The sequence below is a fragment of the Schistocerca serialis genome, chromosome 1 (genome assembly GCF_023864345.2).
Source record: "Schistocerca serialis cubense isolate TAMUIC-IGC-003099 chromosome 1, iqSchSeri2.2, whole genome shotgun sequence".
NCBI classification, from domain to species: Eukaryota; Metazoa; Arthropoda; class Insecta; order Orthoptera; family Acrididae; genus Schistocerca; species Schistocerca serialis.
Window position 1 is genome coordinate 544,325,990 of NC_064638.1, and position 25,392 is coordinate 544,351,381.

Sequence of the window (25,392 nt, forward strand, 5' to 3'; positions counted from 1 at the left end):
TTCAGAAATAAAAATGAAAGATAAAACTTCCTTCCTTGGCATAATGTTATATCAGCATCTCTCTTGGGAGCATCATATTGATTTCTTATGCCAAAAACTTAGCAAATCAATTTATGCAATGTGTAAAATGTCACAATTTCTTAAATATGAGCAAATGAGTATAATCTACTATGCTTTAGTGTATCCATGCCCACATATGGAATTGAAGTATGGGGATGTGCTGCTGCCAAGCATGTACATAGGTTATTCATCCTTCAAAAAAAGGCAGTTAGGATCATGTGTAAGCTTAGATATAATGAGTCTTGCAAAGCAAATTTTAAAATTAAGAAACTACTAACACTTCCATCACTATATATTTATAAAACTGTTCAGCTGATGCTAAAATACAAGCTGTACAATCATCTAAATAGAGAAGTGCACGTGTACAATACTAGGAGGGACGATGATTATCACCTGGATGGAAATAATACAAAAAGTGTGGACAAGAGCCCCTATTACATGGGGATCAAATTTTATAACAAACTTCCAAAAAAATTAAAAAGCTTAAGTGGACGCTGCCTTGAAATTGCCTTGGAGTTCCTCAGCAATAAGTGTTTTTGTAGTACTAAGGAATTCCTCTCAGAAGAGTAGAATACTTTCATTTGTATAAATAGTATTTACATGTACAAAAAAAAAGCAACATAATTTTTTATCTGTTAGAGATATTGTATATAATTGTTTCCCACAATGTTAGAGGGGGAAATGATCAATATGTAAACTATCCAAAACAAATCCTTGTATCTGTCTGTGGAGAATAAATAAGTAAATTATTCACACACCCCACCTTTCAGACAACCCCCGCAGACAAGTGTAACTGATTCTTCACCATTTGCCATTCCAAAGGTGTTGCTAGTATTTTTCTTCGGGGGCTTCAAAGGTGAAGGTGAGAATGTCCGTTCTGTAAGGGACATTTAACATCATACCTCCTCCAGCTTCTCACTCAAGTACCGGTCAAGTATGGATCCTGGGGAATGGGGGTGGGAAGGGTTTTCCTGTCTTTGGGGCTATCTTCTTTCTCTTCTTTGATCGTAACATCCATTGCTACTTTTTCCTTTCTTGCTTCTCATTTGAGTACCAGTCTATCTTTCCCTCTTTTCATATGCACATACTTCTATTGCTGAAGTCCTTCTTATTTTCCATGGTTTCCAATAACCTTCACCTTATTTCATATAAGTAGGCTGAAGAATCAGGATACACAAACACACATCTACATACACACGAAGATACACTGAAACACAAACAGGAGAATTATGAATTAGACACCTGAAGTGATGTCAGAATCATCAAGGGATGTAGGGGAATAAAGATATATGTACATCTGAGTAGATGCACATATTACATTGTTGATATGGGACAGTTTTGCATCATTATTTTTTTGTCACTCTCATACATATATTTACATGTATATAAAGACAAGAGAGTAACAATCAATGCACGTGCCATGCTAGTCATTTGAGAAAAGGCATAGTATCTACTGGAAGTTGGTATATACAGGTAGACATAGCATCTACTATGTGCGGGTATGATATCTGTCTATATAGTAGGAGTGAGGAGTGAAAGAGGACTCCAGGGTATTAGAGGGAGTATTGGAAAGTGGAATTAAGGTGTAACGGAGATTTGTAATTTTACCAGAGAATATTTAAGAATAGTATACATAAGAATGTATGCTAGGGCAGTGAACCAGGAGACCTACTCAAGAAGGATACGGAGGGCACACTCAATATTTATTGGATGAGAAAAAGGGTGGATAGGCAGACCTATGACAGGATGGCCTATACTGCACGGACAGGGGCACCAAGAAGGGGATTGACCTGTACCATAGGAGGATAGGAATAAGAAAGGGGCATACCTACCAAAACAGAAGGAGAAAGGGTACTCCTAGGAGCAACCCATGTAAGATATAGGTACTGTTCCTAATCGGAAAAAGGGCAGTATCATGACAGAAGCCACATGTTTAAAGGAAATAGTCTGGTAAGTTTGAATTCTATGCATCAATAGCCTTATTACATTTTAGATTTACAAGTATCAGAAGAAGGGAACACTTTTATTCTACCCAGAGTTCCTCCAGATTTCAATACGTAATGAATAAGTACATACTTAGGAAAAGTAGTACAGGAAGTAAGAACAGAGCAATAGAATATTCATGAGTTATGTACGCCTGGAATGTATGATTGGAAGAGGAATAGAAAACAAAAATTTGGTACTCACGAATTTTTGGAGATTGATAAGAGTTAACTCCAACATGGATCGAAAGGTTCACGCTTTATAATTGCGGTAAAATATGAATGGTTATTAGTAGAAAAAGATGTACTGTTAAAAGATAAAGAATTATCTTGTGTGAAGTTATTGTACATAATGAATATGTATAAAATATCATGTGTTCAAGCTAAGGGGAGGGATATGTAGTGCCTCAAGAATTTTGGAGTAAATTCCAGAAACACTTGGCCTTCCACCATCTTGAACACCCAATATTTTAGGTACGAGTGCGGGAGAGTGAGAATGTATCTACCGATCCACCTGTTTCTATGTGCAGATCAGAAGTTTGTTATTAGAAGACTGTAAGAGGGGTGAGTCACTGACGACGACAAATGCTTTTCTGCCAGTGCCACAGATGATGTGATGAAAATCCAAAGAATAATTATGTAGTATTCTTTGCTGTGTCAGTGTCTGTGTTGAATGTAAAAAAGACTAATGAGCAATTGAATATAGATTTCTATGCACATTCATGTATTGGACTCGCTTGAGGCTAGAGACTTTTATCTTACTTCACATCTTAGCTCTGCATTAGGCAGGGCACATGTGATGTCCATAAATTATTATATTGTTACTATGATATTGAACTTGTGTTTTATGGAGTCTGATGTTTAAAGACACCAGTTGGCTTGCCATAGTTTAATTACTTATCTGAAAAGGAGTAAATGTTGCTTTGTGTTGAGAGATGAAAAGATACCAAGAATGAACTGCAAGTTTTCCACGAGTACACAAATTATTTCATGAATAGAGAATTAGCTTAATAAATTTCTGTAATCTGCTGTAGTCTTTGGAGAAGAAGCTTTTGGGAGATCAACATAGCTGACTACCCAGAGAAGAGAATTGGCTGCACACAATACGTAAGTCAACTGCAAGAGACATGTGAGTCTTGCACCTCAGTACCACATTGTCTCGTGTTGTCCAAAAAATGTTAGAGCTTGTTTGTATGAATGGTGTGTGTGTGTCTCTTTTTTACTGATGAAGGATGTGGCCAAAAGCTTTATGTGTCTTTCAATTGTACCTGTCTGCAACTTGATTTGTCTTCTCTTCAGCAGATGGCAATCTGTCTTTGCCTACATTGTTGATATTCCAACCTGAAGCTTCCATTGTTCAACAAAAAGATTATCTTTTTAAAAACATCAGGACATGCTGCCAAGAGCAATAAAAAGGCATTCTGCATCGTGAAGTAGAACCAGAATGTAAACCAGATCCTCAAATCAGTGACAATGAGGATCCTAAGAAAGAACCTGAGAAGCGAGATATTCTAAAACCGAAGAAGAATAGGCAAAAATGCTGTTTGTGAACAATCTCAAACTACTCCAGACAAAAGTATTTCTGAAGCAGAACACCAAATTCTTTGGTCTCAGTAATATATTTTTGCGGAGTTTACGAATTCAAAATTTTAGATGGTTTTGGCCTATTAATGGCTTCAGAATCAAAGTTTGGTGTAAAAGATGTGACAACAAAGAGTAAAAATACCAGTCTTTGCCAAAAAAAAAAAAAAAAAAAAAAAAAAAAAAAAAAAAAAGAGGTTACAGATGGTAAGCTAATTTTTCTCAATTTTGGGCCAATTTATTTGGTTTTAAATTTTTGTACATTTTAATGTCCTATAGGTCTGAAGGTGTTAGCCACTTATTGTGTAAAGTCGAGTTAAAAAAAGCCTGTACCATTTGACAAAGAACAGTTTAAAGGTAATATATATGCAGTGTGTGTTTATTAAACATGTCAAATTAAACACAGGTAATAAAATGAAACTCTAAAACACATTATCTCTAAACACCTACTTTCCATCACCAATATTGAAATTTGTCATTAAAATTTAGACATAGATATCTATAATTTATTTTACAAAGTATTCATAAATTAATGCTGAACATAAAGATTACACTAGCACAAATCCAAAATTTCTGACAAGAGATCTCTTTTTGCTTTCCATCTCACACATAGTGATTTATACCTAGGTATTTTCAATATCTTTCTTACATTACCTCACACAAAATATTATTTCACATTCAATTTTCTGTGGAGTACAAGGTGTTGTCAAGCAGATATTGTTTCAGCTTGTGTTTGAACTTTACTGTCTGTTAAATTCTTCGCAGCAATGAGTATGTGGTCGAAGGTTTTAATGGCAGAATACCTCCTTCCTTTCTATGCCACATGAAGGATGGAGTGAGGGGTAATGTAAGTTATTTCTCCTTCTAGTATTATAACTATGAATGTTCCTGTTGTTTTTCACTTGTGATTAATTGCTGACAACAGTCTTAATAAAGAACTAATTGTACTGCAAGGCTGTTGTCAGTATGCCCAGTTTTATAGAATTTTCTTCTACAGGTTATAGACGACACACCATGTATCATCTTCATTAGGTACTTCTATGCAACATGCACTTTCTTCCTCACCGATGAAGACATTAGTGAATGAAAATACAAAAAATTAGCCAACTTTTTGATAATTTCATCTCCAAACTCTAATATTATCCATAACACAAAAGTTGCAGACCTCATATGTTGAAGAAGATCTGTAACCTGTGACTTTCAAGTTCTTACCAGTATTAACACTTAAGAATTTGGAATATCTTGTTTCATTTACTGATTTATTCTCATGCCTTATTTCTATTGTTGGAAGGGTCAGGTCTTTTACACTACAGAATTGTATGTACTGTGTTCTATCTAAGTTGGGTGTTAGTCCATTTGAAGAGCACCAGTTATTAATTTTCAAGAAAATTTTATTTACATTTTCAAGTGTTACAGTTTACCCATTTAGTTTTATTATAATACTTACACTGTCAGCAAAGAATATTATTTCTTCTTCTTGGATATATTGTGCAGATCATTTATTTACAACAAAAACAAGGTTGACAAAATATTGATCCCAATGGTACGCCTGTTATGATTATTTCATGTTCTGAAGACTCTGTTTTGTTGTGTCCATTCCCTTAGCTTCTTAATGTGATACTCTACATCTTTTTAGTTAGGAAGGATGAAAACCAATTACCAGCAAGATCCCTAATACCAAAGTACAGGGCTATTACAAATGATTGAAGCGATTTCATAAATTCACTGTAGCTCCATTCATTGACATATGGTCACGACACACTACAGATACGTAGAAAAACTCATAAAGTTTTGTTCAGCTGAAGCCGCACTTCAGGTTTCTGCTGCCAGAGCGCTCGAGAGCGCAGTGAGACAAAATGGCGACAGGAGCCGAGAAAGCGTATGTCGTGCTTGAAATGCACTCACATCAGTCAGTCATAACAGTGCAACGACACTTCAGGACGAAGTTCAACAAAGATCCACCAACTGCTAACTCCATTCGGCGATGGTATGCGCAGTTTAAAGCTTCTGGATGCCTCTGTAAGGGGAAATCAACGGGTCGGCCTGCAGGGAGCGAAGAAACGGTTGAATGCGTGCGGGCAAGTTTCACGCATAGTGATGTGAAAGATTCAGTGTTTAAACATCCTCTACCAAGAAACGTGCCAGAACTGCGAGCTCACATCAACAATGCTTTCGAACTCATTGATGGGGACATGCTGCGCTGAGTGTGGGAGGAACTTGATTATCGGCTTGATGTCTGCCGAATCACTAAAGGGGCACATATCGAACATTTGTGAATGCCTAAAAAAACTTTCTGAGTTTTTGTATGTGTGTGCAAAGCATTGTGAAAATATCTCAAATAATAAAGTTATTGTAGAGCTGTGAAATCGCTTCAATCATTTGTAATAACCCCGTATATTGTCTTTCCTAGGAGAATACTGAGAAGTATACAAGCAAATGTTTTTGATGAATCACAGAAAATACCAATTGGCTTAATTGTATCATATAAATTTTATATGAAATTTGTCATGATTTGAAACATGGAGCATTCTGAGGATCCAAATGGAGACTAAGTATTTTTGGGATAGCTACTTTACTATTGTAGTGCACATAATCTTTTCATTACATTTCAGAAGGAAGTGGGCAGTAGGATTGGTCAGTACTTAGTAAACTGTCTCAGTACCTATCTTGTGAAGGCCTCTGCCAATAGCATACGAGGTCTGTTCAAAAAATTTGAGAACATTCGTAATTTCGCACCAATGGTATGTTGGAGCAAAATGTGGTTTGCATCCCTGCACATGTCTGTGTGTAATGTCTATCTGCTGGAAGTTTAATTGTTCTACACCCGTTAGTTATTGCTCATGTTCAGTGCTGTAATGAGGAGAATGTTGTGTCCATGGTTAGCAAATTCTGAGATGGCAGAGTTAGAAGAGCAATGTGTCTGCATTAAATTTTGCATGAAACTCAAGAAAATATTTACAGAGACACAGCAAATGATGCAGGAAGCCTTCAGTGATGAGTGCTTAACCCATACTCAGTGTTATGAATGGTTCTTATGGTTTAAAAATGGCTGGATGGAAGTCAAAGAAAACCCTCGGCCAGGACGTCCTTCAACATTTACTAACTGCGGTCATGACAGGAACATCAGTGAAATTGTGCATGCCAATAAGACTGTCCAAAAGATTGCAGAAGAATGTAACATTTCATTTGGATCTTGTCATGAAATCCTGACACAGCATCTTGGAATGCATCGAGCTGCCATCAAGTTCATCCCACAGCTGATGAGTCAAGACCAGAAATACCTTCACCACTCAAGTCAATAAAGAGCTTTTCGATGATGCAAATGAGAATGAGATATCCCTTAAGAGAATCATGGTGAGACATGGGTCTATGGCTATGATGTTGAGACCAAGGTTCAGCGTTCACAGTGGTTTGGGAAAGGTTCTCCGAGACCAGAAAAAGCTCGTCAGGTCAGGTCAAATGTCAAAGCCATGCCGACAGGTTTCCTTTGACTTTGAAGGATTAGTTCATAATGAATTCATGTCACAGAGAAAAACTATTAATCAATGGTACTATCAGGATGTGTTACGATACCTGCCAGAGAATGTGAGAAGAAAACGGCTTGAAATGTGGTGAGGCAATTCATGACTCTTGCATGACAATGTCACACCCACCCACTTATCCTTGTTAGTGTGCGACTATTGCACAGAAAACAATATCACTGTGCTATGTCATACTCCATACTCTCCATACCTGGCCCCTGAAGAATTTTTTTATTATTTCTGAAGTTGAAACCCCCATTGGAAGGATGACGATTTGCAACAATAGACGAGATAAAAGAAAATTCATGTGATCAAACAAGATGCAATTCAAGACTGCGTCCAGAAGTGGAAATGGCATTGGCAGCATTGCATAAATTGTGGAGGAGAATATTTCAAAGGAGACAATGCACAGTAAGTAAAAGGTAAGCACATAGAAAAATTTTGAGGACAAATTTCCAGGATTTTTTAAACAGACCTTTTATTCCAGGTTTTCTGGAAATATGGCTTATGACAGTGATGTATTGAATGTGTATTTCAGTACTTTGCTTATATGTGATGTACAGGACTTTGGTAATGTATCTGGATTTCTATCAACTATGTGAGAGTTTTAGTTCTGACCTAGTTAATCACGTTCTCAGTTTCTCAGGCAGCACATAAGGAGTAAATGTATGTGGAATTGATACTGCTTCTTGTGTGCATTCAACTGCTTTACTCCTTGAACATTCAAGCTAATCTTATAAGCTGCTTCCACAAAGTGATTATTAAATATGTCAGTTATCTGGCAGTTTTCTATAGCAACAAAGTCATCACATTCCTTAACTGATTTACCAGTTTATCTCCTAACCATTGTACATATAAATTTCATTTTACTATCTTAATTATCAAGTTCAGACAATATAGGGATTTTTTTAAATTTTAATCTCCCTCCTTAATAAACCACAGCATTTTTTGTAATATAAAATCTCCTCCACTTCTCTGTTCGTTCTAACCATTAAGTATGATTTCCTTTTCCTTGCACGATATTTTGAAATCTTTTACAATCCAAAGCTTCTTATGTCATACTGGTGCCATTCTACATTATTATTATTTACTGAATGTCATAAATCTTATATAGCATCTGTGCAAAGATATGGCACTGGTGATGGTAAAATGTTAAATACATAGTAATTTTTTTCATGAAGATAAAGCAGTACAATAAAAATGTGTAATATTTGCAACAATAAAGTACCATTTACCTTGAACAGCTAATAAAAAAATAAACATCAAAATTCTGCACATACCTTGTGCCAAAAATGATAGCAGCTATGAGGTACAGAAATGACAAAAAACATGATGGCTCTGTTAATATACAAAAATATAAACAATACATGCTAATATTCACATGTTATCATACACATGAATACATACATAAAATTTCCTTATTTGCTCTATACCACTTATAGTGAAATGCCACTCATAGTGAAACAGCAGTGTAAAGGAGAGGACAATTACAATATTATGCTTGGAACAAGCTTAAAATATAAAAAGCAATTACACTGATCAGCCAGAACATTATGACCACCTACCTAATAGCTGGTATGTCCATCATGAGTTCTGATGCTAAGTTCAATCACATCCTACATGTGTTCAGATCTCGCAAGGTGGGGGACCAGCACACCAACTGCAACTCAACACTATGTTCTGTGAACCACTCCATCACACTTCTGGCCTTGCAAAGTGGTGCATTATCTTGTTGAAAAATGCCACTGTCATCAGGATACATGATCGTCAGGAAGGTTGTAGGTTGTCTGCAACCTGTGTATGATACTCCTTAGCCACCATGGTGCCTTGCATGAGCTCTGCCGGACCCATGGATGCCCAACTGGATGTTCCTCAGAGCATAATGAAGCTCCCGCCAGCTTGTCTCTGTCCCGCAGTGCAGGTCTCAAGGAACTGTTCCCCTGGAAGATGACGGATTTGCGCCCTCCCACTGGCATGATGAAGAAGGTATCGGGATCCTTCAGACCATCCAACATTCTTCCACTGCGTCAATGTCCAGTGCCAATGGTTATGTCCTCATTTCAGTCGCAGTTGCCGATATCATGGTGTTAACAATAGCACATATATATGTTGTCAACTGTGGTTGCCCATTGTCAGGAGTGTTCAGTGCATTGTGTGTTCAACAAACTTGTATTCTGCCCAACACTAAAGTCTCATGTTAGTTCATCACAGTTCACCACCTGCCCTATTTTACCAGTCTGCCCAGCCTACATTGTCTAAACTCTGTAATGAGGAGTGGCCAAGCACCCCACAATGTCTGGACATGGTTTCACATTGGTTTTGCCATGTGACACTCATTGTAGCACTCCTTGAACAACCGACAAGTGGCATTGTTTTTAAAATGCTCATGCCGAGCCTCCAGAGCATCACAATCTGCCCTCGGTCAAACTCAGATAAATCGCACGCCTTCCTCATTTTACACATGGACAGCACACTCATTGATACTACATGCACGTGTCTGACTAGCAGTCATTCCTTGCCATGTGATGTTGCTATCACCTGGAAGGGTTTATATTGATAGTAGGCTGGTGGTCACAATGTTCTGGGTGTTCAGTGTAATGTACTGAAGATCACTGTATACATAGAATATTTGGGACAAAGTTTCCTTAAGACTGAAACTAAGTGTGTGATAGAAAGAGATCATATTATTAATACAAGTTTACCTTCAGATACTTGTCAACATACTGAAAAGTATGCTGCGTTAGTATTTCCTTTACTTCCTTCCTGAAGGTATTGCTTTTGCTTGCAAACAATAGCAGCAGTTTGTTAAAGTGAAGACTGCCCATATTTCTCATCCCTGCTTGACTTCTGCTCAGTCTTTGGCTCACTAGATAAATGTTTGCCTATGTTCATGTGAGATAGTTGTGGAGTTCTCTATATGTTTCAAACAGATCAAAGTTACTCTTTTCTCTTTGCAAAACACTGTTTCTAGAGCATAAATACAGGGGCATGCAGTAGTGTGATACTAATTTGTGTGCATCTAGGTGCATTTGTTGAATTCCTGTGAATTCAAAACTGGTTTTCTCTTATGCCTAGGACATCTGCAGAAATACCTTTAGAAAACAGATATATACCTGGACCGATAATTGTCTTCACCTGTGTTAGATGAAAGCAAATATCGACAAGACAATAAAGTTTGTGCAATCCCATGTCTTACTGCTCTGGAAAATGAGAATTCATTGATTCTTCCATATTTATCATAGTGCATGAATAAAATTAACTGATTTTGTTGACTATAAATATCATCAGAATTTGTGGTAGACATACCACAAAAAATAACCATTCCTGTGCAGTACTTGTATGTAGAAATCAATCATATAATGCATTCATAAATTGATGAAAACAACTTTTTCTCAATAAAACATCCTCTTTCCCAAGAGTTCCACATCTCTTTCAATTTTTCTGATTCTCAAGAACTATCAACTACACATGTTGCAGAATGAACAGAGTGGCTTGTTACACCAAGAAAAAAAGACATACAGATCTGTGTTGTTAATTCCTAACCACCATTTTTTACACATTATCCTAATAAAAGTTCTTCTATAGAAGAGAAGGAGAAATTTTCTGTGTTCCCTTTTAAATTTTACTTTGCTGTCCATCAGACATATTACATCACTGGGTAAGGGATCAAAAGTTTTTGTAGCGGCATTTGTACACCCCTTTTTGTGCTACTGATAACAGTAATTTGAAATAATGAATGTCATTTTTTCTTCAGGTATTATAATTATATAAATCAATATTTCTTTTGAACTTAAGTGGATTATTTACAGCAAACTTCATGAGGAAATAAATATATGTGAAGCAATAGCCAGAATACTCAACTCGTAATAAACAGGTGTCTACAAAACAAACACATGGTGCTCATCCATGATCATCTTGTAGACATACCTACATACTTTGTCATACCTACTGCTACTTGAAGAAAGAGATTTCTGTGCTGACATAAGCTGTCATCAGCACATCAGGAGGCAAAGAGACTGTGAGAAGATTGATAGTAGGCACAAGCAACACGCCTATCAGGATAGAGGCTAAAAACAGACTTGAAGGCAATGCGCCACCAACGTACTCCCTACTGCCAGTATTTAGATCACCATCACGGATCGGAGGCCCCAGTCTGTCACTGCCCAGTCCATCATCCAGTGAGTCACCAGGTCACAGCCCAGTCACTTGCAGTCACAAAAGAATCTTAGTCTCAGGCATTTCATAGTGGCCAGAGTAGTGTACATAGTGCACTTCACCAGCAATGAGGCTAACATGGAGTATTATGGAAGAGCTTGTACCACAACACATGGGTGCTTAAGTTAAGTAGATCTCTGTTTATGTTACTAAAGAACCCTATTAATACATGTGTGCAGTTGTTATAGAAAGAGGATACTGGCCACCAAACAACGTCCTCTCCTTGCTTCCAATGGTACTAGCCTACAGTGACAATAAGATGACACAAAAAAACTGGCAATGAGTAAAAATAATTCCGTGCAGATTTTGCTTGCATCTCTTGTGTTTCAGATTGCAGGGATGATCATATTTGAGTGTTTGCTAATTTTTTGTTGTGTTCTTGCATGTATTCCACCTATGCCACAGCTGCAGATCTAACACAACCTTTATAGTTTCAGAACCAACAAATTTCTGCTTTGCTGATGGCAGTACAACTTCTGGCTGCACAAGCCTCATCGGCCACACAACAACTACTAACTGACCGACTAGCCCAACAAGTGCCACTGACCAGCATACTTATGTTCCTGCAATTTAATGACACCAAAGAGGAATGGCTCGAATACCTGACACAGTTCCAAGGACTTTGTGAAGTTCTTCGAGTACAAAGTACTGTGCAGCTGCAATACTTTCTTTCAACTGTCCGGTCCCCAGTGTTCAGGTTAACATAAAAACTATTTCCAACAGTAGCTCCCAATGAACAACTATGATGACATAATCGCTGCATTAACTCAATATTATGAACTGCAAGTCCAAGTAGCTGTAGCCAGATATCAGTTCATTTGCTTGCAGAAAAAGCTGGAACAGATGTAACTTCAGTGGTACACAGAATTAACAGGTATGACTTGGAAGTGTAAATTTAAGTGTAGTTGTGGCAACTTTCACAGTGATTTAATGATTAAGGATGCTATATTATTCAATATCCCAGGTAGTAGAATATGGGAACAGATCTTGAAGTACTAAGATCCATCACTTCCTCAAGTATTGCAGATCTTAGAGCAATATGATTTTGATGCCACAGCGACCGTTAAGTTTGATCAGATGCCAATTTGTTGGGGCAAGTCCTCTTGCAACCAAGTCCCCAAGCAGCCAAAACAACAAGCGTGTACACAGCCATGTGGACAGCCACATAGACATGTAAACAAGCCTGTGAACTTAGTGAAGTCTTGCTCTTCATGTGTTGCTTTCCATAAAAGACAGGATTGGCCACATGTAACGCAACATGTTACACATTTAAGAAAAGGTCATATACAAGCAGTTTGATTGGAATGGCGCAAAAACGCCAATTTTGCCCCCTCCCAGATAAATACAGATTTGTGCATATTCAGTGAATGCTGTGTTCTCTAAATTTACAACAGGTTCTGACAAAAATAAGATTAAAGTTTTGCCTCTTTCTCACCCTAGTGCTGTGCAACAATGTTCTAACAAACTATTTGTCTCAATACAAATGGTTGGCTGTTGTATGAACTTTCAGTTAGACATGGGTACCTCAGTAACTTTGCTTAATTGCACCATATATGTATTTGCATGACCTACCAAGCAGCGATAACTATCTGCAAGTTTACATTAATATCTTACAGCTTACTGTTATTAACTGTCAATGAGGGAACACACACTGTTGTTACATTCTACCTTAACCTAGGTGGAACAGAATGGACACCTGCAAACAGAGCTGTTTGTGCATTACCCTATCGTTCGTTACCCTATCATTTGACAATACTGGTCTCCATGAACTCTGTGGTTTGCACACTGTCTTTTTTCTCCATATTCTCATGCCTTATTGCTCCATGTTCTCATACCTTAGCAATATAGAAAAGTTTATTTACAGCAGTAGAAGATCCACGTTAACTTTGTTTGATTGCGGCTTCAAGATATAGTGACTGGTGAATCTAACTCACATTAACTATTACTCTTCTCACTCTTTATTCATTCCTGAATGATTCCTCTCGCTCTGAAAGATTTATCCAGTGGCCCTGCTTCAAGAGCTCTCCAATACCATTGAGATAGGTTCTATATCAGCCCCATCTGTGCTGTTCAATAATCCTATAATTCCTTAGCTACAGGTGCTGTATCAGCCCTGCCTATGCTATACAATAATCCTAACATTCTCCCAGCTACAGGCCTCACCTGTGCTGTACATTAATCCTATAATTTCCTAACTACAGATGCTATATCAGTCCCAGCTGTCATGTAAAGTATCTGTTTCTTCCCCTCAATTTTCCCCTGACTACAGGCACAATATCAGCCCCACCAATGTCATATAATTAAAAAACATCCCTCTAATTCCTTTACCTCCACATACCTGATAGACTTTCCCACAATGTCAATTCTTCTGTATGGTCAGCTATTGCTGGTGGATTTACTGCTATCATGAACACTGCTTCTCAAGGAAACTGGGTAAGTTTAAGTGAAAATATCATGGCCAATGACACATCTCTCATCCTTGTGGGATCTCAGCACTTTGGCTGTTTTGAGACAATGCCACATGATGTGAGAAAGTAAAACCTAACCACACAATACCACTATGAGACAATGTCATATGATGTGAAGACAGTAAAACCTAACCAAACAATATCACTAGTATTCCTGGCTTAGCTATGACCTTAAATCCTAAATTACACGTACCTGAAATTACTAATATTATGTTACTCATATCCTTCTTAGTCATCATAAAACATTTACATTACATAATTCCTGTTTACACCAAAAAATCTCATGTCTCTTCTGGCTTATCCTCACAAAATTATTGAAGTTTTCAGAGTACCCAAGATTTTCTACACCTCAGCCAGGCACACTCCCTGTGGTGGCTGCTGTAATGCTCTCTTTTATGGCAAACCCAACATCCTATGGGATGTGACTCCGCGTATGCCCAGGTAAATTGCACCGAGTGTAGATTACTGGAGTAAATGGTTCAGCCCTTGGGCTCTTAATGATACTACAGTGGTACCTAATCCCAACATTATGAGAAAAGTTTGTAAAGGTCACACCAAAGGATGTAAGAAATTCCATGAGGAAAAATTAAAAATTCAGCAGACATGGTAAAGGGTAAAGTTGTAAACATGACTTAGAACGAACAGTGCACCATCCCAACAAAATCAAGGCACAGGTCTCCGGCCAACACCCCTGCCTAACACAGCAAAGTCAGCAGAGGCACCACTTCTGCAACTGACACTTCCATGAGTTGACAGGCAAGGACAAGTAGCCATAGTAGCTTCGACTCAGAAACATGACTCTTTTACAGTAGTCAGCACCAATAAGCACGATTAAACCCCCCTGACACCCCCCCCCCCCCCCAGCCCATACCAGTTCATCATTTAACCAGCAGGGCAGTTACATATTTGACACACAATCTGTGTCAGCCACAGTTGACACTGTAAATTAGCTGCCATCACACTGCAAATGAGGTACCTCTGCCTGTCTGCCCAGCCCTAGCAGCCAAAGCTGTGCTAGCCTCTACAACAACAGTGGAACTAGTCAGTCTCATCCCCTGCAGAAGGCCATGAGCGGTGCTTGCCCACCACTGCCAGCACAACTCTGGCAGACCAGAGATTGGAGTTCAGCACACTGTCTACAGAGAGCACTTTTCCAATGTAAGCTGTGCTATGTTGCCTGCTGCTACAACGCCAGAATGTTATGTGAAAATGGAAACACTCTTGAATGACTGTATGATTTGGCTCGACTAATTAATGGCTTGTGTTTGTTCTCATGTTTGTGCACTACTGCTTTGGATGAGCCAGAATGGGCATAAGGTTTTTATTGTAAATCGTAAATGTACAGATTAAATTTGTTAGGGTGAGAAAGGACAATAGGAATAAAACATGTATCAGTAATTAAACACAGGCATAGTGTAGGAGTTAATACTCATGGCTAAGTGATGAAAATTATGAGATCTGATCTGGAAAATGTGATGACCAAGGAAGACAGGTCGAGTTACAGCATGAAAAAAAGACAGTTAATGTAACCTTTTGGCCAAAGCCTTCTTCAGAAAAGAAAAACATGCATGTTCACACAAGCAAGCACGTGTGCACGTCCACACACACACACACACACACACACACACACACACACATATGCGAGTGTGCAAACAAATTACTATCCCTGGCCACTCCAATCAGAACAGAACAGAAACAAAGTGTTTCTTAAAAGACATCATAGCAGCCGTTGACTGTATAAAATATTTATTGTTACTATTGCAAAGGCTGCATTTTGACGACAACATGTACTCATGTCAGATAGTTTTATATTGTGATAGAATGTAACTTTGCAATGTTACTTGAAAATGGCCATAAGGCCGAAATTGCAATAGTAACAATAAATATTTTATACACTCAATGGCGACTATGATGTCTTTTAAGAAATATTATATGACTGTGAATCCCAACCATGAGAAGTTAAAGAAACACTTTGAACAGTATCAACAGTGGGTCAGGGAAGGACGAGAATAGCAGTGTGTGGTGGGGGAAGAGGAATCTGTGCTACCTGGTGGAGCATGTTGGGACAAGGTGTCAGGAGACAGGACTGACAGATGCAGTATGTGTTTGTGCACTAGGTCTGAGAAATAGTACCTTCAACATACTGAGCAAAAGAGCTCCCATCACTGTAGATACACAGTCAATGAGTGGCCAGGCTGTATTGAAAGGATTTTTTGGTGTGGAAAGGGATGACTGGTGTCAAAATTCAGGCACTACTGGTGGTTGGTGGGTATAATATAGAGAGATGTTGGGATGGACTCATTAGATGGGAGGAGCTCGATGTCATGCTCGTTTGAGGAGGATCAAGTGAAGTGGATGGGAGAGAAGAGCACCCGTGGCTGTGCTGTAGATTTGTTTGTATATCCTCTCTTCAAAGGGGAAATAGTTGTGTGTTAGGATATACACTGATAGAAAAAGTCACAACACCAAAAAATAATTAATGTAGAGTAACAAAATTTTGGGAATACATTTGTGTAGGTAGCATATTTAATGGTTAACACTGCAAGGTCACAGGTTAATGCAAGCATGAGATAAGCCATAGGAAATGGGAAATGCTGGTGCTACCCGCCCACCCTCCCCCCTTTCTCTCTCCCTACTCTGCTCTCCCAATTGTACCTAGCTGCCCTACCCTCTCTCCACCTTGTTCCTGCATGCTCCCACAGCAGCACTTTACCATGCCCCACCCTTACACCAACCTCTTCCTTGTTCCCACCCAGTTGTCTCTCCCATCATGCACTGCAGTTGGCAGAAAGCTTATTGTGTGACAGTCTTTTTGTTGTTCCTATCTGAGACTTAGCACCTCTGTTATATAGTGAATAACAACTATCCTTTTCAAAAATGCTACTGCCAATTACGTCATGCCTTGGTCATTGCCCCACTCCAGATGCTTTGACACAACTGCAAAACATGGCTCCTCTGCAGTAGTCAGTGCTGTCCAGCAGGATTTAAACCCCCAGGATCATTCCATCATCATTGGTCAGCTGGGCAATTATATGATGTCCAGTCTGTAGTAGTCAGAGCACTTGCCATAACTTTGCCACTGCTGGGCCACAAACAGCCCAGGGAGCCAACACTATGCCTGCTGCCTGCCCCTGCTCTACAGTGTCAGTCCAGGTTTCAACTCCAGGCAATGCCATCGCCATGTAGCCTGGGACACCACATCCTTCTGCTATGCTGGTTGTCAGGTGCCGCTACAACACCAGAATGTTATGTGGAGATTAGAGTTCACTTTAATGAAAGTATGCATTGGCTGGATTAGTTAAATACTTGTTGTGTTCGTCCTCATGCCTCTTCACAAGTCATTTGGACCAGTTACATAGTGGAGTAATAAAGAAGTTATTGTATCTTCACCATGACTTTCTCCTGGTGCTGTGCTTTTCCATCCTATCTTTGGCAAAGAATTGCACCCACACATCAGCAAACTTCTTTCTCCCCTTTACTTTACTATCTCTAAGATTTTTTTCTCTATGTAAGCCAGGTGAAACGCTGTTTTGTCAGCAAAACTGAAATGTACTTGGCTGTGTATAACAGGATGACACAGAAAGCAATACATTATTGTGAATACTGAAGAATAGGTAGAAAAATAAGGAGAGGTCAGTAACATCTATAGGAGAATCCAAAAGAAAACATTCAATGAATATTCCAACAAATCAACCTGAAACTTGAACAGCTACTGTATGTCCACAGCATTCAGACCAGTCAGGTAGCACTAACAGACACATCTACAGCACTATGGGAAAGGCAGGCAGGTTAGTGCCCATTATGATGTCCACAACACTGTGGGGAAGGCATGTCATTGTGCAGTATGATGCCCACAGTACCTTGGTACAGTGCCTTAAAACATAAGCAGCAATCAAAGAGTTAAAGGAATATGCTACAGCATCGTAATTAAAACCAGAAACAGCACAGGGTTGTGAATGTTCAGTGAAGACAAAGAAATGTTTACATCTTTGTAAAGGTCCCTTACCCATGGTACTGGCTTTTAGAAATTTACATATTTTATTTATTTAGCCGCTGGAGACATACATTTATGGATCACTACATATTTACTATTTCAGTTTTGTAAGCACAATGTCATACACACATTTGCAAAAACCAACATTTCTGTGACACATTACTGTACACAAGTACACATCTGATACATCATACACAAGTACAATCTGATACATAGACTGCATGTACATATTTAAAATCTATTACATGTTGTTGTTTACTTCTAGTTGTGAAACATATTCATTGATGGGACACAAAGCTTCACAAGGAACAGTTTTTGTTTAAATATCTTTCACAATGTAATCAGCAATGCGAGTTGGGAAACTGTTGTACAATTTTATTTCCATATGCACACACTTCTTTCAAGTTGTACTGTGTTATTGTCAGTTACTCATAACTTTATACATTTTTGAGTAGCATGGAGATATTTTTCTTCATATGCATGTGCTGAACTTGTTTTTTTTATTACCAAGCAAAAAGTGGTATTTCATATGTGTACAAACTATAGAAAGCTGATATTTTAATTTTCTATCAGTGACTTACAACCGTCAGTCCTTCTTACATTATCAATAAATTATTATTTTGATAGCTGATATTTGCAGTTCGAAGATTTTATTTGCATCATCTGTCTTCAAATTTCTATATCTTTGCTCATTATGACATTAAAGTGTGAAACACACACTATTTGTATCACATCTGTGGCTAATCCATTCCAGAGAACAACAATAGTTGTACCTAATTTCCTATTTATTTTTTTATCTTTCCACAATCATCAACTGTCTACAGTGAGCCCATAATCTGAAGGAGCCATCTGTTACTCTTCTACTATTGTTGGATGGTGTTAATTTATTTTTCTCACACTTAATAACTGGTTTTCAGCTAGTGAGTCGCATACTGATGCATCTTTTTCTGTTATAATGTAGGCTATACTTTTAGCTATGTCTTTTAATCTGTTTACCTGAACCCTGTGGCCAATACATGCAATGTCCATAATAGGAGCATTTGTGAAGTGACTCTAAATTTCAGTGAAACATTTATTTGCAACTGTAATGTCTTTATCTGAAATCTAATCAGGATGAAAATAAAAAGCATGTTGACTAAAAAGTGATTGCGTGACCCTAAAGTTTTTTTGACAATCACTTGGAAATAATGAGAAAACTGCATCAAACAGCATAAATTATTTCACATAAGTATTCAAACATAAAAAAATAATTATTGGGGCTGAAATAGATCTATTATTAAATATTGAGGAATTGCTATTGAAGTTTTTATGTCCTCATCCATGAGTACTATAGACCTTCCTGCTGGCTGTTCAGTCCAAGCAACATCTAACTTTTCTCTCTAAAGACAGAAGTTATCAATTTCGCAGAAAGGCCAATATTTGTCACAGGAGCAGTCAGTGATTTTGTTTAATTATTTCAAGAAAAACACAGTTTATATCATAATTTATTAACTGTTGATCCAAGCTTCAGATGAATTGGCCTTCTTCAGATAGAACACTAAAATCAGGATGTTACTATTGCCAGCATCAGCTAATGTGTTTCATAAAGTTACATGCAAGCTGATGCCTGGTTAAGTTATATCTGAATTTGATCTAACTCAGCTGAAACTGGTAATAACAGTAAATAAATCATGATCTAGATGTGTTGTTTATAAAATATTAATTTTGTGTTCTATAATTTGGCCTAAATGTATGTGTTGTATTTCTTATAAGATTGTTGCTGTTATTCGAATTGGGTGCATGATGTCATAGTTGTTAATGCTTAATTGTCAATGAATTGTTACAGAAATATATATGCAACACAGAGTACATCATTGCAAAATAATCTAATAAAGTAAACAATATTAGATAACATTCTAAATAGATACATACACAAAACATTGTAGTAAATTCTAAAGATCTCTCAAATATGTGTGGGTGGCTGGTTGAAAGCACCTTCATGGTAGAGTTATGTATCTATACAACTCTTTGTTGTAACTCAGTAGACAAGCAAAAGTTTACTATCCATATTACATACACTCTGAAGGTCATCATCACCTAAAATAGAGAGCAAGTCACATCCAAACTGTGTTCTGCTCTCATTTGATCATTGGGATCACTGCTCCAAGAAAGTGATGCTACAACATTCAAAAACCCCAAGTATCACATACTAGGTGATGCTCTCACTAAAGCATAAATCTGTATGTTAAAGAGCAGCATTTTATTCAGAGGTAAGAGACAACATCTTCATTTCACCTTACTTGCTGGAAAAAAGTACACTTTGGCTGAGTAGTAGATTTCACCAACCACAGGTTGTTGACATTCACATTCTGCCAGTGCTCTTTCCAGTAACACTTAGTCTTGTCTCTCAGCAGCAAAGTTACTACATGTAGTAGGACTTTGCATTGTACAACAAGAAGCAGTATGCAGGCCCCCCTTGGCTGCCACATTCATAATTTCATTGTTACAAATTTATATATGCACTGGTAACCAACTGAATACCCCTCTTTCCTGAGTGCTTGAGATGAGGAATCCAGTAACCTCATCTGTCCCATAACCCTCAAGATAGCATGTACTCCCACATCATAAACACTGAACTTACTCAGTAATGAAGGTCCAAGATGGAATGACAACAATATTATGGAAAGTATAGATTGTTATTCTACACAAAAAGGAGGTACTCAGTTGCCGACAGGTAGAATGAAGAAGACTGCTGAAATATTTACTCATAAGCTTTCAAACAAAGTTTTTCTTCTGAAGCAGAATACATGCACATTCTTGTAAGCACAACTCATACTCAAATGGGCACTGTCTCCAGGCATGGGGGCCTGATTTTGCCTGATTCTGAGGTGACCATTAATCTGCTGGGGTGGGCGATGTGGGCAAGGGGGAGGCAAGGAGTAGGAAGGGGGAAGGATAGAAATGTGGGGGTTGGGGGAAGATTCTGTGCTGCCTGGGGGATAATGCTGAGACCTTGTTTGGAAACAGGTCTCTCATGCCTTGTCTCTCAAATCACCTACCACCTCACACATACACACCACCTGTCCACAAAGGAGCACACCTCTCTTGGCTCAGTAACACCCATGAAACTAAATCATATTCTTCGCAAGGTTTTCAACTACCTCTTGCTATGCCCTGAAATGAGGAATATCCTCCCTACTATTCACCTCACCCCTCCAACTGTGTGATATTCTGCCATGTACCCAAACTATGCAATATCCTCGTCCATCCATACTTCACCCCTGCTCCCCACCTCTTGCCTCAAAACTTATATCCCTGCAATAGGCCTAGATGCACATCCTCCTACTACCACCTTCCAGTCACTGACATTGCCTATCCCATCAAAGGCAGAACTACCTGTGAAAACAGCCCTGTGATTACCAGCTAAGCTGCAACCACTGTGCTGCTTTCTACATGGGCATGACAAACTAACAAGCATCTGTTCTTGATGATCAATTAGTAAAAACAGTCAAGATCACAGAAAATCTCATTTAGTAAAATGACCAGCTTTTGTATGTTTAATCGGCCATCTTCATAATACGAGCATTATTTTGCTAGAGCTGGTGAATAGTGAACACCTGTTTGTGGATGCAACAGTGACTGCTGCAGTTACCATTGTGATCACACACAGCTGTTTACCATGTTGCCAGCTTCAGTCAAATGGTGCTCAGAATCTGAAGATCGCTGATTAAACATGCAAAAATGATTGATTTAAGAAATGAGATATTCTGCAATACTGACTGTTTTTACTAACTGAACTAAAAGCTGCCTGTCCACTACAAAATTGTGGACAAGAGACAGCTGGGCCTCCCAGTTAATGAACATACTGCCTATCACAACGTGCTTCACTTCAATGAGTACTTCTCAACATGTACCAACTGGATCCTTCCTATGAGTTCTGAATTTTGCAGGTGGGATCTCTCTCCCTGCAATATATCCTACATTCCTATAACCCCACTGGCCTCAATCTCCAGTAGTCCCTGTCCTTCACCTACCTACCCCTTTCTCTCCTCCCACTCCAGCACTGTACATGCCTTCTATCCAGTATCCCACCAACACATCTCTACTCTATCCCTTTCTCTATTTCTTCTCCCCCTCCCTCCCTCCCCAAGCACAGCCTTCCGATAATGTATGTAGTATGCTGTCCCTACCACTTCCCTGCATGCTTCCTCAGGCAACACAGGATCTTCTCTCAACCAAATGCTTATGAGTAAATATTTCAGCAGTCTTTTTTGTTGTGTCTATCTGTGACTCAACATCTCTTCTGTATGGTGAGGCAATTTATCCTTTCTATAGCCTTGAACTTATTTAGTGGGTACATCTCATTTTAATGTGTCCAGTTGTCATGACATGTAGAAGGGGCAGTTGTAAAGTTCATTGTTGTTAGCAGTGTAGCTTTTTGGTGATGTCTCTGAAATGGTAAAAGATTAAATCCTGTTAGCAATTGTATTTACATCTGTGATGTATTTAGCCCTGAAGAGAAATTTCTCTCTTATTGATCAGGAGACTACCACTGTACATGAGAGGCTTTTCAGCCTTCCCAAGTGAAACTGTGAGGTTCTAACAGAGGTTCTGTGTAGATGATCAGTATTTGAACTTGTATGGAGTTGCATGCCTCAGATTTTAGAGAAGCATTCCTCAGTCTAATAGGGAGAAAGTGATCTTCATAGATGTCATGAATACTTCAAAATGCATGAATCAACAGCATGATAGACCATGTTCATAATAGGACCTACTCATTCCTGAACACTATAGTGATGTCCGAACATCCAGGTGGCTGTACAGCATCTAGTTAGCCTTACTAAGCATCCACTTCAGCAGCTTCCTGTCAGACATGGCATTATCTGTTAGATGTATCCTGTCCACCAAGTAGTCACTGCTGTGCAAATCACTGACTACTGACTACATCCCACTAAGTAGTCTATGTGATGACAGAAGAGCAAATTAACATATAGGCAGTGGAGGACAATTCAACAGCTGTACTGAGGTACTGGTCTCCATAACATTTAATGTTCACTAAAGTCACCACAAAGAAATTGATCTTTGAATAATTGTGCACTGATGTCAGTGACAGCCTAGAAGAGCTGTGACATGTAATTCATATCAGTTACTTGAATGGACATTGCGTATCGTGAAGGACATTGATTATTTGAATGTTGCCACTTGCTTGCGACAACTCATTGTAAATATAAAGTTAGGTATTGTCAGTTCAATAGCTGAAATAAACTCCATTAATATGATTTGCTTGTATGTTGTCCAACTATCCGAGAAAACAGCTTCCTAGGCACCCTATAAGAGACAAGTGGGCAGGATTCCACAAAAAAGGAAACACAGACACCTAATAACTGAGGCTGACAGAAAGACCGAGCGAGGTGGCGCAGTGGTTAGCACACTGGGCTCGCATTCGGAAGGACGACTGTTCAATCCCGTCTCCAGCCATCCTGATTTAGGTTTTCAGTGATTTCCCTAAATCGCTTCAGGTAAATGCCGGGATGGTTCCCTTGAAAGAGCACGGCCGATTTCCTTCCCAATCCTTCCCTAACCCGAGCATGAGCTCCGTCTCTAATGACCTCATTGTCGACGGGACGTTAAACACTAACCACCACCACCACCGCTGACAGAAAGTGTAAATTGGCAAAAACAGGAACATATAGAGAGTGAATACAAAGGCGTACAAGCATGCATGACTACTGGAAAGAGCTGGCCTGGGTGGCTGAGCAGTTCTAGGCAATACAGTCTGGAACCGCGTGACCGCTACGGTCGCAGGTTCGAATCCTGCCTCTGGCATGGATGTGTGTGATGTCCTTAGGTTAGTTAGGTTTAAGTAGTTCTAAGTTCTAGGGGACTGATGACCTCAGAAGTTAAGTCCCACAGTGCTCAGAGCCATTTGAATCATTTGACTACTGGAAAGATAGATGCCACCTATAGGAAAATTAGATAGATCATTAGAAAAAAGAGAAACACCTGTATCATTATTAAGAGTTCAGATGACAAGTCAATATTAAGCAAAGAAGACAATGCTGAAAGGTGGAAGGAATTATTAGAATGGCTGTACAAGGGGAATGAACTTGAAGACAGTATTACATATAGGGAATAGGAAGTGGAAGAAGATACAATATAGCAAGAAGAATCTGACAGAGCACTAAAAGATCCAAGTTGAAACAAGGCTACTGGAGTAGATGACATTCCCTGATAATTATTGAGATCAATGGGAGGACATACCATGACAAAACTATTCCATCTGGTATACGAAACACATGAGGTAGATGATATACTCTCCAACTTCAAGAAGAATGTGATAATTTCAGTTCCAAAGAAGGCAGGTACTGACTGTTGCGAACATTACTAAACAATCTGTTTAATAAGTCATGGTAGCAAGACACTGACATGAATTATTTACAGAAGAATGGAAAAAACGTAGAGGCTGGTCTTGAGAAGACCAGTTTGGGTTCTGCACAAATGTAGGTACCCACAAGACAATATTGACCAAATGTCTCATCTTCATACAACTAAGACCGAGTAAAGAAAGACAAACCTATGCTTATAGTATTTGAAGATTCAGAGAAGGCTTTTGACAATTTTGACTGGAATATACTCTTTGAAATTCTATAGCTGGCAGGGATAAAATATAAGAAGCAAATGGTTATCTACAACTTGTACAGAGACCAGAATCAGTTACAAGAGCCAAAGTTTAACCTATACATTGAACATGGAGCAAAGTAAATTAGAGTTCAGGAAGAACAAACAAAAACTTTGAGGTTGTATTTCTCTCAGAGACGGCAAAGGACATGGAAGAATGGTCTGTACAGAATGGATAATGTCTTCAAAAGAGATTGTTAGATGTACATCAACAAAAGTAGAGCAACAGTAATGGAATGTAGTTGAATTAAATTTTGTGATGCCGAGAGAATTAGATTAGGAAAAGACATGCTAAATATAGTAGATGAGTTTTGTTATTTAGGCAGCAAAATAAATGACAATAGCCAATGTACTGAAGATATAAAATGTAGACTGACAGAAGCAAGAAAAATATTTCTGAGAAAGAGAAATTTTGCGAACACTGATTATAAAGTTAAATGTTCAGAAGTCTTTTCAGAAAGTATTTGTTTGGAATGTATCCTTATATGGAAGTGAAATGTGGATGATAAACAGTTCAGATAAGAAGAAAATAGAAAATTTTGAAATGTGGTGTTGCAAGAGAATGCTGAACATCATAAGAGTAGATCAGATAACTAATGAGGAAGTGTGAAATAAACCAAGACAAAAAGAAAATTTATAGCACAAGTTGACTAAAAGATGCAACTGATCAATAAGGCACATCCTGGAGCATCAAGGAACAGTCAGTTTGATAATGGAGAGAAGTGCATGTGATAAAAGTTGTAAAGGGGTGCCAAGGCTTGGCAGAAGTAAGCAGATTAAAATGTGCCTTGGTTGAAACAAGTTATGCAGAAATGAATAATAGGCTTGCACAGAATAGACTAGCAAGGACAGCTATAACAAATCAGTCTTTAGACTGCATTTTCCCTGTCCAAACACCAATAAAGTAACCCACT

General features: G+C 38.5%; 1 protein-coding gene across 1 annotated transcript in view; it reads right to left on the reverse strand.

The window, feature by feature from the left end:
- LOC126412548 (trehalase-like) overlaps positions 1-25,392 on the reverse strand; it is a 137,028-nt gene that overhangs the window by 7,966 nt on the left and 103,670 nt on the right. The gene's annotated exons all lie outside the window — the stretch shown is intronic.